The sequence below is a fragment of the Bombina bombina genome, chromosome 1 (assembly GCF_027579735.1).
Source record: "Bombina bombina isolate aBomBom1 chromosome 1, aBomBom1.pri, whole genome shotgun sequence".
NCBI classification, from domain to species: Eukaryota; Metazoa; Chordata; class Amphibia; order Anura; family Bombinatoridae; genus Bombina; species Bombina bombina.
Window position 1 is genome coordinate 1,429,729,332 of NC_069499.1, and position 18,830 is coordinate 1,429,748,161.

An 18,830-nucleotide genomic window follows, 5' to 3' on the forward strand; every position below is an offset into this window, starting at 1 on the left:
GTCAGTTCAGATTATACAAAGAAGTAATTTCTATAAATCCAACTAACAAAAAAACTGAGGCAAGAAAACCATAGAATAGTGGTGAGAGATTTGTAGAATTATGAGACACAATATTTGCCCATCGGACTGTAAGCCTTCTAAATAACCTATGAGGCCACTCATGGACCTCTCATTGCTATAAAAAATATATATATAAAGCTACAGAAGGCAACCAAAAGCAGTAGGAGACCACTCTTGGATCTCAAATGGTGAATCATAATTTTCTTGCTTTATAAGATATATAACAAGCTCTTATATCTGTAGTTTAAGTGAGTTATATAAGCTAGTAGCAAAGAAATTTTATCTGCTTAAGATGAACTATCATGTGAAAACATCAACTATCACATATAATAGATAAACATTTAGGTTCGCACTCTAGGGAGCTGTTAACCTCAGTGTAATGGACATAAAACTATAGGAGCATAAACCAGTTTCTTACATTTTAAGAGAATATAGGGAGTAATAGGGTAGACAGAGATGGGGTCACTGCTCTAGAGGGGGTTAGATGGGGAGATAAAAAAAATAACCTCTTTGGGCCAAAGTTTTAATTAATATTCCAAGCCATTAGTTAGTTGACTTCTTGATAAGGTTACTAAGGAACATTATATATCTTGTATATATTGTAGAAATAGGCCCACCCTGTGTACCACATCCTAACGGTAAAGTGTAGGACAATAGTAGTTCTAAATCCCCAATATGTATTGCGCCTACAATTTAGATACAGTAAAAATATATGTTCTCATAGAGATATTAAATATTCGAGTTGATAAGTTGTATCTACAGGTAGCAAACATAATCAATAACTTTTGCCCATTTATGTACAAGGGAACTGGTATTACTAAGCAAAGTATATAAATATAAGTATGGATATAATGGTAAATCCTCAGTCGTGAGATATTCATGGACTAATAAAGATCTGTAAGCCCTCTATAATATGTGTTTGTTATTCCTGTAATGTACAACAATAGTTTTGTGTCTAAGACCTAAGTCTATATAATTAGATAATTAGAGCCTGGGTTGTAAGTTTGGCTGTATTCTATAGTATGGTCACTTCATGCTGTCCTGGCCGCAGACAGCATACTATTTATATAAAATGAGTCAGTACTGCCAAACAATATACATATAAATACTATTTTGGAGACGTATATGGTATAGACCTAACAGAAGTAATAATATTGTGCACTATAGGAGGAAACTTGTAGCTTTGACAAGGGCTCATAATACTTCAATACCTATATTGGGTTAGGCTGTGCAGGTAAAGCTATAGTGATTAGTTCCAAAAAAGAACACTCTCTGACCAATAACACTTATAATGAACACACATACGTGTTAACAGATTCTGTTTAGCAACATAAACCAATTGTAAAGGTCTAGAAAATTAACCAAGAAACTTATAGCTCATGCAACTCAGTTGCATTGCGGTTTAGCCTATGCCAGCTTGGCTTTAGTATTGCATGGTGTTCAGTGAAAGCAGTTCACCCCTGTAGTTTTGTGCAGCAAAGCAGTCCGGTTGTGCTACTGCACTCAGACATAAATTGTATGTGTTATCCAAAGGGGCATAAATGCTTAGTACATTATACAATAAAATAATATAAATAAGATTGTCTACCTATTTATAGGATAACCCAATGGAGATCTCATGGGTGCTCACAAATCAGATCTAAAGGACATCATCTGAGGGGCAGAAATTGAACAGTATACATCTTGGTAGGAAGCATTTTTGAAAATTAAAACCCAGCTTACTCCAATTCTACGTATATTTGCACAATGAAAAGAAAACAAAAAACATGAGTGATATATATGCTATCATACTTATAGATGCTAGAGTCAATATAATAGTCGCACCAAGCATCTTGTTAGCTCTAAGTTAGCAGAATAACCCTATTCCAGAGATGGAAGACAAGTATGGTACAGTGAAGAAGCCTAGGCAAGTATTGTAACCACTCGCCAGATACACCTCTTGTAAACTTAAACTCAGGGGCTTGATCATACGACATTCATATCTGATGGGCTCTCTCTTTGCTTAGTCTCTGTGCCAGGTCAGGTGTCATTACTCCCTCCTGGCCATCCTCTCTCACGGATCTCTAGGTCGGCCGGAATCCAGGGCAGCTCATCATGTCTCTCCTCTCGCAATCGTTTTCGCTCCTTTTTAATTGTGCTAATATTACAAGTTGAGCTAAATTTACACTGCAATCATTACCGCAATCTCAGAGCTGTGGTTAACTGTTTTCTGAAAATAAAAAGGGACACAAAACACATAAAAAATACATTACAAAGTACAATTACACTTATAATAACACTGTCTAATAAAAATTGTTTGACACAAATATTGCACACAAAAGTTATAAGGGCTCAAAGATATGAGATTGTGGGAGTTAGAGAAATAAAATGCTACCAAAGGACTTTAACATAGAGATACATAAAGATAAATTGCTAAGTGCATTGTAGCCTTTTGCAGTTAGGTAGATGAAAACATGTTACAATATATTTATGCAATATTTATATTTTTATGTGGGGTAAGCACATTTTACAGTATGCAATCATGTATGCGCATTTTACAGTATGCGATCATGTATGTGCTTTTTATATGTGATCATGCATGTGCATTTTACAGTATGCAATCATGTATGCGCATTTTATATGTGATCATGCATGTGCATTTTACAGTATGCAATCATGTATGCACATTTTATATGTGATCATGCATGTGCATTTTACAGTATGCAATCATGTATGCACATTTTATATATGATCATGCATGTGCATTTTACAGTATGCAATCATGTATGCGCATTTTATATGTGATCATGCATGTGCATTTTACAGTATGCAATCATGTATGTGCATTTTATATGTGATCATGCATGTGCATTTTATAGTATGCAATCATGTATGCGCATTTTACAGTATGCGATCATGTATGTGCTTTTTATATGCAATCATGTATGCGCATTTTATATGTGATCATGCATGTGCATTTTACAGTATGCGATCGGGTATGCGTATATTACAAACAAACATGTTAAAGAACATTGGAATATGAAATATTCGTATTTTCATGTCAGGTTAGCGCTAATGAGAATATGTGATGGTGTTTGTGTAAAATTGGGGTGTTATGTTCTTTTCCACTTTTTTCTCTCTATTGACTTATATAATGAAATACCTGAATGCACACATGATATTGTAATTTCCGATTTTTGCGCTAGTTACCGTCACCGATATGGATCGGACATGTTCAGCTACAGCGGATTATGTCCGCCTGCACATTCATAAATCGACACCTTAGTCTGAACTTTAAATGAGTAGATTTTTTTAAGACAAATTCTAGTTTAGTCTATTTCCACTCCCCCTTGTATCATGTGACAGTCATCAGCCAATCACATATGCATATATGTAGATTCTGTGAATTCTTGCACATGCTCAGTAGAAGCTAGTGACTCAAAAAGCGTAGACATAAAAACACTGTCCACGTTTTTGTTTTTGTTTTCTGTAATTTGAATGTGAAAATTGTGGCTTTTCCAGTTCTGAAAAATGAAAGAGCACATGCCAGGCATCACAAGCTTAACCTTGCCACATATGTCCTATTTCCAAGGCCACAACTAATCATTTGAAACCTTAAAGGATCATTAAATACAGTACAATAGTATAAATAACAAGTACTTAAAGGGACAGGAAACCCAAATGTTTTCTTTAATAATTCAGATAGAGAATATAAGTTTAAACAACTTTCTAATTTACTTCTATTATCTAATTTGTTTCATTCTCTTGTTGAATTTATTGAAGGAGCAGCAATGCACTAATGGTTTCTAACTGAACACATGTGTGAGCCAATCACAATCTACATATATATGCAGCCACCAATTAACAGCTAGAATCTAGGTTCTATGCTGGTCCTGAGCTTGTCTAGATAAACATTTCAGCAAAGGATAACAAGAGAAGGAAGCAAATTAAATAATAGAAGTAAATTGGAAAGTTGTTTAAAATTGTATTCTCTGTCTGAATCATAAAAGAAAATTTGTGGGTTTCATGTCCCTTTAATAAAAAGACAATGCAATTACACGTATTCAGAATTTCAAATTAGCAGTAGATTTATTTTGACAAGTACATTTTTACCCATTTCCCAGCCCCTGTATCATGTGACAGCCATCAGCCAAATACAGGCAATTTTACATAAACTTGTGCACATGCTCAGTAGAAGCTGGTGTCTCATAAACTATGTATATAAAAAGATTGGGCAACATTTGATAATGGAAGTAGATTGGAAAGTCTCTTAAAATTGCTCTATCTGAATCATGAACGTTTAATTTTGACTTTAGTGTCCCTTTAATGACTATTTTAGAAGATAATCACACATATGACCCACATATTTGATATGGGGTGTAATGTTGACCTATTTTGACCTATTTTTCAGGCTATATTGCTAATACTGATCTGACCTTATGGAAGTTATAGACCGTACCTGGTTTAATTCATATTATATTGGGCCAGTGTACTGTAAAATTGGTAGCCCTGAATGTGTCTACAATAACTTGTTATAAAGATAAACCAAAGGCTTTACTAGGGGTGTAGCCCTTGAGATGGAAAACCTTTTCTAATGTTGCTACAAAATGATATATATTAAACATTTTTAGCTAGATTACAAGTGGAGTGCAATATTGTGCTCATGAATAAATATATTTCTATGAATATCTACATACGTATATATTTAGAGAAAAAACATAGTCCCCATTCACCTCTATGTAAAGGCACTTTAGGTGCGGTTTTTTTTTTCTAACACCCCACATCCCCTCACTTTAACCCTTTATAACTGCTTTCTGCAATTTTTTGTTTGTTTTTTTAAATAAAAAATCTTCTTATTATTATTATTTTATTTTAAATAATTGTCCTCTTTATTTTGGGGGCAATCTCTGGTTAAGTGCGCTTAGTGCAAAGATAAACCTCCAACTTGCGGGAGCATTAATCAGCCACTTGTAAGGGATGGTTATTTAACGTGTGCCTGTAAACGCGCAAATTTGCCCCTTTATGGGCGCATGTTATCTAGCCCTTTCTATGCAGATTATTTCCAATACAGCACTTAAAGTGACGTGAGACCAAAAGGACTTTTTTTTCCTGATTCATGTTCAGATCCTTTGTTGAAGGAGCAGCAATGCACAATTGGAAGCTAACTGAACATCTGGTGAGCCAATGACAAGTGATAAACATGTGCATTTATCAATCAGCAGCTAGCTCCCTACAGTCCATTGGTGCTCCTAAGCCTACCTAGGTATGATTTTCAACAAAAGGATACCAAGAGAAAGAAGCATAGAAGTAAATTGGAAACTTGTTCAAAATTGCATGCTCTATTTGAATCATGAAAGTTTAATTTTGACTTCAGTGCCTCATTAATTGCTGCTATATATTCTGCATATACAAATATAGGGGTCAATTTATCAAGCTCTGTATGGACCGCTGCTCCATATCCTGTCAGCCTGCTCTGAGGCGGAGGACAGAAATTTAACTGATCAAATATGATCGGGTTGATTGATACCCCCTGCTAGCGGCTGATTGTCCGCAAATCTGCAGGGGGCGGCATTGCACCAGCGGTTCACAAGAACTGCTGGTGCAATGATAAATGCCGACAGCGTATGCTGTCGGTATTTATCGATGTGCAACGGACATGATACGCTACATTGTATCATGACCGCTCGCACATTAATAAATTGACCCCATAGACTTTACTGGTCATTTAGGCATTAATATAGCTTATGAATTACATTTAAAGGTACATTGTACATTAGATTTTCTTTGCATACATGTTTTTTAGATGATCCATTTATTTAGCCCATCTGGGAGTATTTTTGTAAAAATTTTAAGTTTTGCTTATTTTTTTAATAACATTGTGCTGATTTTCAGACCCCTAACCAAGCCCCAACGTTTTAGATGCATGCTGATGTCTACAGAATCCTGGTTGTATAATCTGTCTTTTCATATGCAGGGGAGGGGTGAAGTGTCTGCTCTTCATGTTTTCCCAGCCCCTTTTACTGGGTGTCCCAGCCTAATCTCATAAACAGTCTTACACTGGGAGCTTCTAAGTAAGTTTTTAAAATGTTTTATACTGGATTTGTAGATCAGTATCTGTGCATATTCTTCTTTATTATAGTGTCTATTACATGCAGTTATATGAAAATTGGTGTATACCGTCCCTTTAACTTGCAGAAGATTCTAATCTAAACCCTATCCATTTAGCCTGCAGATAACAAGAGGTTAAGTCACATGGTATTTTATCTTATCAAATGTAAAGCAAATAAGGAAGATTAAAAAAAAAACATTGGATCAATGTTCAATGGGTGCAGCAACAATCTAACTTACTTCCTGTTCTTGTAAGAGCTTAAGGGTTAAAGGCCTATTCGATCACTCCCCAGTCTAAGACTTAACAACCTTAACTAATAATTAATAAATGAGACTGACACACTTTTTGTGGGTATAAAAAACAGGCCATCACGGCCAACTTTATTGAATACAATTCTATAACTTGAGCTGACAAGCCTAACTATGGCTGCATATTTACATATCTATAGAAACCCAGGACAACAAGAGGACAGCGGCTTTTGGATTACTGCAGAGGGCCCTCTGCTCGGTAGGAAATGATACTTAGGGGTTTTCGGAGATCTTCTGGCCTACCTACACGGGGGAAGGGCACACAGGTGGACCTGTGGGGGACTTCCCCTCCCATCAGCCTGGCCATGGCTCTCCCTGTTCTCCATTCCTTTCTCGCAACCAGCCGCTGCCTCTCGCCACCAGAGATCTACATCTCACCGCCACCTTACTCTGACTTAAAGTAAGAACTAAACCTAGCCTATGTCTCATAGCAGGGTGCGAATCACTGTTCTAATATTCTGTAAATATATGTCTATACCAGTATTCGATAGATGCACCCTATCAGGTCTATATAATAGTTCCTTATCAGCTCTGATGAACTCGTGTTTAACCACGAATCCACCCCCTGCCGTGACGGCCTTTCAAACTTCTCGACCGATACTCTTACGCACCCTATACGCGGCACTGGCAGATGTCATATGGCGCCAGTGGCCTCAGGAGATTATATTGGACCAACCCAATCGAACCCCGTTGAAAGCCGAATGTATCCACTTAATGTCGGCTTTCATGATGTTAACTAACTCTAGGAATGGCAATGCTCCCATATCATTTCCTCCTAGATGTAGGATAATAACGTTTGGCTTCCCCCATCTGTTTCTGGCATCTGAAAGGACCCCCAGTAATTGTGGCCAAACCATTCCACCAATTTCCCAGCAACCTGATGGACTTTTGTGCAGGATTGAAACCTAGACTCTGCCCCCCTTGCTGGGATATAGCACGTATGGTGGCCCAATGTATAAAGGAGTGTCCCACAATCCAAATCCTGATGGGACCACGAACAGAACCTGGTTGTTCCCAAGTTATGTAACTACAGGACGCACATAAATTTTATATTGGTTATAAGCGACCCAGGTGCCTGATGACGTCTCCTGTAAAGCCCTGCATTGCTGCTGACGTAGCAGCCCCTATTCTAAATGAATATGGGGCAATTCTGCTAACATCTAAGCCTGCCTGGTTCGCTACACGTGACAACAGTTTACGAAATTGGAATTTAGACAATGCAGTACCATCTTGGTGTATTAACAATGTGCCCAGCTTTGCTGGACGCATGGTTAGAAACTGGCTCAAATTATGAACTGGGCATGCTAACTTCCCTGGATTTGCTGCCAAAGTTAACCAAATTCCTTTTGCTTCCTGGTCTGTTTTGGACCGAGGTATAAACAACAACACTGCACTATCTGTTAGCTTAAGAATCCCTTGTTGAATATTAGTTTTTGAATTAGACACCATTTCTCCTATTCTCAAGGCTGCTGTGAATGCTAATGTAAATGCTAATTTGAACAAAGAAACCTCATAATGCGAAGTGCAAATATTAGGTAACACAGAGACTAGCTGCTCAAGCCGGTCTCCTGTTATAGGTTCCCTAATATCTTTTTTGCATGGATGACTTCTGGCCCAACCTTTGATTATCTGCCTGATGATAAAAGAGGAAGTGGGGTCAGGCAATGCCAGGAGTTTAAAAAGGAAAGATAGTGCTTAAAGACAAATTTGTACAGCACTCTTGGTGCAGTTAACATTACGTAAACTCACCAACCATGCTCCTAACTGATCCTTCGACCCTTGAATGGCCTCGATTCCCCAAGTCTGACAAAATTGATCCCAATCTTGCCAATACTTACAATATAACTGCCATGTAGCTGGTGCCAACAAAGAGCAAACTAAGGGGAGGAGGGCGACCCAGGCTGGAGAAGCTGCCAAAGAAAATCAGGACATAACAAGCCTTGCGGAGCCGTATTAGGCACCAGTTTCCTAAATGTCTCCCAGTCACATCTTGACAAAGCGTCCGCTAATGTATTATTTACACCTGGGATATGCCTAGCCTGAAAGTGAATGTTGAGTTGTAGACAGCGTAATACCAAGTGTCTCAGCAAAGTTACCACCCAAGGTGATGAGGCTAATAAGCCATTGATTGAGTGCACCACACTTAGATTGTCTGTCCAAAAGACAACAAATTCATTTTTAAATCTAGAGCCCCATAACTCAACAGCTAGGATTATAGGAAAAAGTTCTAACAGAGTCATGTTCCTGATTAATGACCTATCTCTCCAGGTGTGCGGCCAAGGTCCCACACTCCATTCCCCTTGAAAGTACACCCCATAACCACAAGACCCTGCAGCATCTGTGAATAAATGCAAGATTTGTTTGGGAATAGGATCTGAGTGCCAGTAACAGATCCTGTTAAAACCCTGAAGGAAGATATGCCATACTTTCAGGTCAGCAATCAAACATTTAGAGATAGCAATCTTATCACCTGGCCTTCTTCTACCACTGGGTTTGGTTTCTAGCCTCCTATTAAAGACCCTACCCATACGTATCACTCGGCATGCAAAATTTAGAAGCCCAAGTAAAGATTGCAATCCCTTTAGTGTTATGAAGGAAGACTGGATGGCTTGTTCAACTGCTAATGCTATCGCCTGAACTTTGTCAAACGGAAGCCTACACTGCATGTTCACCGTATCAATCTCAATACCTAAGAAGGTTAAACAGGTGCATGGCCCTTAAGTCTTTTCACTCGCCAGAGGAACACCTAAGGAAGACATTATCATATTCATACTCGACATCACCCGCCAACATTTATCTGATTGTCCCTCACCTATGACCAAGAAGTCATCAAGGTAATGCGCTATGCTATCAAAACCTACACTATGGGAGACCGCCCAGTGTAAGAATGTACTAAAACATTCAAAGAATGAGCAAGATATTGCACAACCCATAGGCAGGCAGCGATCTACATAGAACCCTCCTTCAAACTTGAAACCCATCAAATAAAATGAGTCTGGATGTAATGGTAGCAGTCTTAATGCTGTCTCAATGTCCAGTTTCCCTAACAAAGCACCCCTGCCGGCCTCCCGAATTAGCTGAAGAGCCCTATCGAAAGACTGGTATTTAACCGAGCTAAGTTGAGGATCAATTGCATCATTTACTGATCGACCCTTTGGATATGATAAATGGTGAATCATGCTGTATTTGCCTTGCTCCTTCTTTGGGACTACTACTATAGGAGAAATAATTAAATTGGGAATGGGAGGGGAAACGAAAGGACCCACTATTCTCCCTAAGTCTATTTCTTTGTTAATTTTTGATTGTACTATACTTGGGTACAGATAAGCTGATTTCAGATTGCGATAATTTGAAGAACCCAAAACCCCGTCCTCAACTGGTATGTGAAAACCCTTAGCAAAGCCTATCCTTAAGAATTGTGCTGCTTGCTGATCTGGGTATACTTGCAGCCATGGTTCAAGGGCGTGCCCCAGGATTGGCATTGGGGCCCTTTGTTTGAGTGGCTTGAGCAGGTCTGTCAGATACGGCCTCTCTTTTTCTGTTGAAATCCACTCCTGGGTGTGACCCACCACAGTGTTTGCAGACGGGCCTAAAGAGGCAGGCCACGACCTCTTCGCAATACCTATCTTGGTACAACCAACACTCCCTACCCTTTTTCCTATTTTTTGGTATCCGAAAGGAATTAGACCTATTCATGGGAGGGGGAGAAGAAGGGCATTCAGGGCCCATTCTAGCCCATAATTGCATATCTGTGGTATCAAAAGTTAATACCGGGGGGGGGGGGGGGGGCGTGGTGGAGCCAGCTATCACCAAGACAAGACGCATATTTCCAAAGCTCCTGATGTATCTACCAATTTTAAAGGCTATAATACTTATTTTCCCCACCTTTGACCCTGTTTTGGAAGTCGCATAGTGACTTAGCCTTTTATCCCTTTCAGGGAATCTTATAACGCTTAATGCTTTATTTTTTATAACCCATGCTTTCCAGCTTTCATTGCCTGAAGTGTGTGTATGAAAACTATGGCCGCGCTCATTTTGAGGCAGATAAGGGACTTGTTAGAACGTCATAACGAAATCCTCTTGGGCGCAGTGGATGAAGTTTTTAACTCTCTCACCACTCATGCCGCCTCTCCAATTGCCCTAACCACTTGTGAACAGGAATGTGATATTGCAGAAGACATAACGGAGTCCAGCAACATCTTTGATACTAGAACTGGGGCATACCCTATTACATTGGGACACAAAGGCAACCAGGCAAACTAATATTCTGGATTCTAGTAAGAACTTGGAAATAGGGGCTGAAGTGCATGATTTGGGAGCAACGCAACGCAAGGGATTGTTTTTTTTGTGGGGATTCCAAGCACAGATTATTTCAACTGTTCAGTTTTGTTTTAAATATACAGATTATCCTAATTGTGTGGGTTTGTAAGACAGGTTCAAATAGATATATTGGTTTGTATACTCAAGGTTGACAGTTCTTGTGTCTACGAGATGTATGTGATTAAATTTTACTATGCCTTCTTTTAGCGCATACCTCTCCCTCAATATTAATATTTATCAGCAAGCTACCTATCATTTAGATTGATAAATTACTCTGCACACCAATGGGCTCTGAGTTAAGTATTTGTATTACTCAGCTGAGTAGTCTTAACCACAGCCAAGAATTTTTAGTTGGCTGGTGTTCTCCCAGCACACTGTTAGCATTTCATCCATGTAGAGAAAGCACTAGTGTCACAAGTTATTACATTCACAATGTTGCTGTATTATTCTATCTAATTTATTTATTTATCTATTTATTTTTTGTTTTTTGTTTGGGCATAGAAATTTTGTTATGGGTGAAGCATTTCTAGTTTATAATTTAGTAAATTTAGTAAATGGGTATTGGTATTGTGAGCTTATTCCTGCAAGTATATACAGGGAGTGCAGAATTATTAGGCAAGTTGTATTTTTGAGGATTAATTTTATTATTGAACAACAACCATGTTCTCAATGAACCCAAAAAACTCATTAATATCAAAGCTGAATAGTTTTGGAAGTAGTTTTTAGTTTGTTTTTAGTTATAGCTATTTTAGGGGGATATCTGTGTGTGTAGGTGACTATTACTGTGCATAATTATTAGGCAACTTAACAAAAAACAAATATATACCCATTTCAATTTTTTATTTTTACCAGTGAAACCAATATAACATCTCAACATTCACAAATATACATTTCTGACATTCAAAAACAAAACAAAAACAAATCAGTGACCAATATAGCCACCTTTCTTTGCAAGGACACTCAAAAGCCTGCCATCCATGGATTCTGTCAGTGTTTTGATCTGTTCACCATCAACATTGCGTGCAGCAGCAACCACAGCCTCCCAGACACTGTTCAGAGAGGTGTACTGTTTTCCCTCCTTGTAAATCTCACATTTGATGATGGACCACAGGTTCTCAATGGGGTTCAGATCAGGTGAACAAGGAGGCCATGTCATTAGATTTTCTTCTTTTATACCCTTTCTTGCCAGCCACGCTGTGGAGTACTTGGACGCGTGTGATGGAGCATTGTCCTGCATGAAAATCATGTTTTTCTTGAAGGATGCAGACTTCTTCCTGTACCACTACTTGAAGAAGGTGTCTTCCAGAAACTGGCAGTAGGACTGGGAGTTGAGCTTGACTCCATCCTCAACCCGAAAAGGCCCCACAAGCTCATCTTTGATGACACCAGCCCAAACCAGTACTCCACCTCCACCTTGCTGGCGTCTGAGTCAAACTGGAACTCTCTGCCCTTTACCAATCCAGCCACGGGCCCATCCATCTGGCCCATCAAGACTCACTCTCATTTCATCAGTCCATAAAACCTTAGAAAAATCAGTCTTGAGATATTTCTTTGCCCAGTCTTGACATTTCAGCTTGTGTGTCTTGTTCAGTGGTGGTCATCTTTCAGCCTTTCTTACCTTGGCCATGTCTCTGAGTATTGCACACCTTGTGCTTTTGGGCACTCCAGTGATGTTGCAGCTCTGAAATATGGCCAAACTGGTGGCAAGTGGCATCTTGGCAGCTGCACGCTTGACTTTTCTCAGTTCATGGGCAGTTATTTTGCGCCTTGGTTTTTCCACACGCTTCTTGCGACCCTGTTGACTATTTTGAATGAAACGCTTGATTGTTCGATGATCACGCTTCAGAAGCTTTGCAATTTTAAGAGTGCTGCATCCCTCTGCAAGATATCTCACTATTTTTGACTTTTCTGAGCCTGTCAAGTCCTTCTTTTGACCCATTTTGCCAAAGGAAAGGAAGTTGCCTAATAATTATGCACACCTGATAAAGGGTGTTGATGTCATTAGACCACACCCCTTCTCATTACAGAGATGCACATCACCTAATATGCTTAATTGGTAGTAGGCTTTCAAGCCTATACAGCTTGGAGTAAGACAACATGCATAAAGAGGATGATGTGGTCAAAATACTCATTTGCCTAATAATTCTGCACTCCCTGTATGCTGCGTCTATATATATTTTGAGTGTTTGTTGTGGTAAATATCACACCCTGTATAATACTGTATAAGTTTGACCAAGCATAGCAGATTGTAATATCACCTTTGAATATATTTGACAGGATGTTCCTAGCTATGCATTTTCATAACAATATTATTTTTGAATATTCCTAAGAGCTTAGATGTTTGCGGCCGGGATGACTGAGCCTTCTCACTTTTATATTTGTAAGCATGATTGATAGCATATGTGGATTAGGCACTCCATAACCAGTGCAGGAATACTAACAGCTAATGCTCAGAAGCTTGGTTACTATTAAAGTTTATTGTGACGCAATAGTTATATGTACATGTTTTTGATTTTCCAACTCTAGTGTGTACCACTGAGTGCAGGGCTCACAACTTGAGGCTACGGGCATCGCTATACTGTGATGTGCAGCTCTCCTTTTATATGTTTTTAGCGCAGGCTGGACCTGCACTGCAGCCATTGGGTATGGCCTCCCTTCTCATACTATATGTCAAGTTTAGTAGCCTCTTAGATTCTCTAATGCTATATATAACATTATCCCAGCAAGAACTATCCCATATCTGTGTATCCGCTAGTACCCAGTACGCTCATGTAATTTTTCTTATAGATAGGGTATTTTGTATTATTATAGCTTGCTTATCTTGAGTTGGGACACCATAGTTTGATCAACCACCTCCCCCCCCCCACACACACACGTAATAATATACCTCCTAGTTTAGGGGGGTTAAATACGCGGTTTTTCTTGTCTATACCGCACCCTAACTCCTTTTAATTCCTGCAGTACAATATATAGTTAACCTTTTGTTCAAGAATGTTTAAGTATCATGCCACAAATATTACATTAAAAGGTAAAAGAGGTCCTTCATTTAGGGTCCATGAGTGGCCCCCTCACATTAATATCTACCTAGTCATATGGTAGGTATACTGTTTGAGTAACATTTATTGCTTGTATTGAGAGTGTAATCTGTCACTTATCTATATTATGTTTTTATCTGTTATGTTTTGGTAGCATACCATGTAACAATCTATTTTACCTCATAAGATGTTTTGACAATTACTCACTGTCTGTCTTGAAAAGAACCTCAATAAAAAAAAAAAAAAAAAAAGTTAATACTGGGTTCCCAGCCATTTTTCTCCTGAATTCAGAATCGTAATCCCACCAGGCCCCTTCTTTATATTTCCTATATATCCAATGTATGGTGTCTGTGTACTTTATAATCGCCTCTGCCCGCGTGGGATATTTAGCTAAATAGCAAGTAGAAAATATTCTAAAGCATTGTAGCCATTCCTCAAATTACTCTGGCCTTTTAACCCTTTTAGAGCCTGAACCCTCAGCTCTTCTCTCTTTCTGCATGTAGGCTTCAACCAAGAGATCAAAAATATTAAATACTTCCCTTAGTGAATCTTTCGTACGGTTTTTGGTTTAAGGTGTTCGTGTAGTGAATGTATAGGACATGGATAAGAATCACCATGCAACTCTATATTCCTATTAGAAGCTACTAGAGGGGAGATACCTAGTGCATTTTGTATATTTTCTGGCTGAGATGTATCAGAAGGTTAACACTACTGTCAGGGGGTTTATTTGCCTTTTTCAATGCGTTTAAATCGTGTAAAACCTTTTTTTTAGCATTTTAAACATTTTTTTCTGACCTTGCCCCATGTTGTCTATTGATGTGTCACTATCTGTATTGGAATCAGCTGAAGAAGTGTCAGATACATTCTCCCTCACATGACAAAATGCAGACTCACCCAATTGTAAAGGTGCAGCTGACATACTCGGAATCTCTGTCCTAGTTTGAATTGTAGCAGCTGACTCTCCACTCGTATTACCGGCTGCAGGAAGGTGTTGTTTATTCTGCTGGCCATTCCCCACCATCTCCTTCAGATGCTCGCCAACTTTGATAGCCTCCTGTAATAAAGATAAAATATCGCGAGTACCAGAGGTAGGAACTATAGAAGGCCTGTGTACAGTACCCAAACTCCCCATGGCTGCATTAGTGTTATCACCCACTGTTGATCCCACAATTTGAGATGGCATGACACCTTGCCCACCACATGCATCCTGTACATCACGCACGCTCTGCCTAGACACCAAGCTTTCAGTATTAATCACACATGCCATGTCATTTAATACCATGTTTGACTTATCTATAGCTGCTTGTGACTCCTTATTCTAATTATCCACTAATGATGGCGTTACTGCCGTATTTAACATTGCATTTGCATTAACATTTGCGTTCATTGCCGCATTGTCCACAAATGAATTATCATTTACGTTCATCGCCGCACTACCCCCCAAAGTATTGTCTGCGTTACCTTGATTAGGCACACTTGCGCCCCCTGACAACATCCTCAATGGTTGGTAAGGCCTAACTCCTCATTTTGCACCCCTGACCAAACTATACTTCCGGTGTGGTGTATAATTAGCCCTGCGCATTGTTTGTCTGCCGGATTGTCTGCCGCGAGGTCTTGCTACAGCTCCTACCCCTCCTGGGTACTCACCTTGGAGCGGAGCGTAGTCAACAGCCTCCGGAACTTCCCGTCCGCGCAACTGAAATGCTAGTGCGCATGACCAGAAGTCCCGGGGGAAGAGGCGTGGCCAGCGCCGGTTCTACAATGGAAGGTGGAGGGATATTGGGCCTAGCATCGGCAGCATATACCAAAGGGGATGAGGCCTCATGGACATTTACTGCAAGTCGCTGTGGGGTTTGTATATGCAGCGCTTGTGTACCTAAAACATGGGATGGCGTTGGGGCAGTGGGCGGTATGGTAGTTAACGGCCCAATATGTAAGTGGCCATCAGATGAGGCTGAATGTACTTGTGTGGCAGTCATGTGGGTGACAGAGGAGGGTCCAGAGGCCACTATGTTAGCTTGTGGAGGAGGTATAGTCGCTGCAATCTGCGTAAATAATGCAAACATTGCCAAAATAGTTTCTGGTGGGAATTGTTCTATCACTGAGGCCAACTGCCTTGAAGGGGTTAATGGCATATTAACTGTGTGGACCACTTGATTTTGTGTGTCATTAACATATATATGAGACTGGGCCGTATCTACACTTTCTTCCTCCATAGACATTTGAGTTGGAGGTATAATATCCTCCTCTATGATACTTATCGTATCCTAGTAGGTAAGAACTTCAATGACTATTTGAATCTTTTTGGAGGTGCGACCTTTCTTTTGGATCTCTGCATTCTGAAGAAAACCGTTCAGCTCAGGATCACAGGAAGAAGAGGCTGGGAAACACACTAGCATGGCTTTTTAAAGGTAGGAATCCTCCCACAAATCTGCAACACTGTTGCTATCTATGCACCACCTCTTTTCCTGTCCCTTTCCCTAATGCCTAAACCCTTAGAATGTTACAGGCCCATTTAGATCCCTACACTAACTAACAGGCTGGATCAGCCTTTCAAATTTCTCCAGCAATTAATTACAATGTTATTCTAAACAGCTTTAAAGGGTATAAAACAGTGAATTTATTAATTTAAAAAAAATGCAAAAAAAAATTGTGAAGCTGAATGAAAGGGAACATATGAGGAAAATGCCCTCCAATAATATTGGCACCCTTGGTAAATATGAGCAAAGAAGGCTGTGAAAAGTTGTCTTTATTGTTTAAACTTTTGATCTTTTGTTCAAAAAATGCACAAAAATATTCTGCTCTCATGGATAGCAAACAATTGTAAAGACAACAACAACAAAATCTTTGTTAAATATATGTGTGGCACAAGCATTTTGAAGTATTTTCCCATTGATATTTTAATTTTTTTAGAACACCAGGAAACAGGAAATTGTTCAACCATGACTTCCTGTTTCACAGGGGTATAAATATAAGGTAAAACATAGGCCAAATTCCCTTAGTCGGAAAGTGGAGGACCTATTTAGGTATGTAACAATGTAAGGGTAAATTATTTGAAAGGAAGGAGAAAATGGGAATGAGTTAAAAGTAGATTCAGAGCTGATAATAGAGCTGCAGAACTGAAAGTAAAACCACTAACCTGTTTCTTGTCTTGCAGGTTGCATCATGGAGAGGTCCAAGCGCGCTGTGAAGGCTCCACGAAGACTCGTTGAGGAAGAGGATGTCCCTGCAAGGAAGAAAAAGACTGGGGTTACTGCTAGTGGCGATATCCCTCTTGCTATTGTGTCTGTTCCTGTAGTTTCCAGGGTGCCTGTATCTCAGTCTGTTTCTGTCTCTGTGTGCTCCGTTTTTTCCCCTTCATTTTCCCCTGCTTATTCTATTCCCCTCCCTGTCTCTTCCTCTGGCTCTGTCTTTTCTTTTCCTTCTCTTTTTCCTGTTGTTTCTTCGTCCTCTGTTTCCCCCCTTGTTTCCTTTCATGGTCCCTCTCTCTCCCCCCTCCTTCTGTTCTTTTTCTGTCCCTACAGTCTCCTCTCTGTCCCTAGCCAGTGCCCCACAGCCTGTCAATTTGGTGGGGCAGCCGGTTCCAAGCTGGAATCCGGCTGTTGCTCCCCAAACAGTAGCAGATCTGCTGCTGTACTCCCCGGAGATGCGTTTTTCTCCGAGGAGTGCCAGGGAGTCACTATCCCCCTCTTTTGTGTCAGGCCAGAGGGGGGTGGAGGGTAGGCCCTACGCGCCATTCTTGGAGGCACCATGTGGAATCCAGTGAGCAGGGAGGATCAGCCGCGCGCGCCCGCTCAAGCCCCACCCACCGCACTTCCGGTCACCATATTGGGACCTAATACGCAGGCTGATTGCATTGCGGCAATGGCTGGGGAGGAGCGGTTGCAGGTGGCTTAGGGGCCCTGGGACAACAGGTCCCTGCAGTCAGCAGTCTTCAGGTAGGTGGAGCAACAGGGGGGAGCAGGGTATCCGGGGGCCTTCCACTCGTGGGAGAGGGGCAAAAGGGAGCAAGGGGAATGTGAGCAATAAAGGGTAAATAAGCCTAAAAAGATTGTTAGGAAGGGTCAGGCTGCAATTAAAGGGCCATTAGGGCCTGTAAGAACGTTGGTCTCATGGGGGATCAGTTAGGAAACTGGGACATATGGATCTAATGGCAAGTTTGAGAAAAAGACTTATATTTAGGCATTTGTCAGGGGGGCATGCTAAAGGGTCTATGATGTTCAGGGGTATGGCTGGGGAGTCCTCCGGGCAGCTTGTTGCTCCCACTTTTCCTTTTGTTCCACAGGTTGCCATTACTGCGGATAAAGCACTGGATGCTGGAGCGGATACTGGTAGTGCGTCACAAGGCGGAGCGGTGGGAGAGAAGGTTATGGATGGTGCATCTGGATCCACGCAGACCGGGGCAGCGGCAGTCGGAGCTGTAGCGGCATCTGGAAGCCGTGAGCTTGAAATTACACCACTAACGAGGATTGATGACTCATCTACTTCAGGGGACTCAGATACAGTGCTGAAGGATGAGGGGCATCGTAAATTGTTTAGAAAAATCAGGAAGTTGGTGGATAGGAAGCCTAGGAATGTAGGGGTACATAGTATAGCGGCTGGCGGCAAAGCGATAGAGGATCCTGGGGCAGTTGCAGTCCAAGGTGGCACTAGGAAAGGGAAGAAAGGTGGCATAGCTAGTACAGCAGATACTTATCCTTGCATAGTGCATTCTCTACATTAACATTTAAAACCCAGGATTGCGAGAAAAATCAGGGAAGGCTCTACCTTAAGATTTTTGAATTATCTAGGGCTGCGTATCAGTTTAGGGAGATGGCAGAGGATGGTACAGGGGATAAGAAGGTGAAAAGATCAGAGACTTATCAGGAGTGGATGCACTGCTTTAGAGTTCTTGCTTCTTGTTACATAGAGGCCAATCCTGATTAGGCAGTTAACATCCTCAAGTATATGGAGGTCATTGATGACCTCCATGAAAGAGGTAAGGGTACTGCGTGGCGGCAATATGATGCCCAGTTTAGG

The 18,830-nt window shown here is 40.5% G+C and overlaps 1 long non-coding RNA gene across 1 annotated transcript; it reads right to left on the bottom strand.

Moving 5' to 3' along the window:
• Positions 1–560: 560 nt before the first annotated feature.
• On the bottom strand, positions 561–17,038 carry LOC128643073 (uncharacterized). The gene is made up of 3 exons (XR_008399768.1): positions 16,951–17,038; positions 14,706–14,865; positions 561–2,269 (listed from the first exon to the last, which is right to left on the bottom strand). It is a non-coding gene; the product is annotated as an uncharacterized LOC128643073 (long non-coding RNA).
• Positions 17,039–18,830: the final 1,792 nt, after the last annotated feature.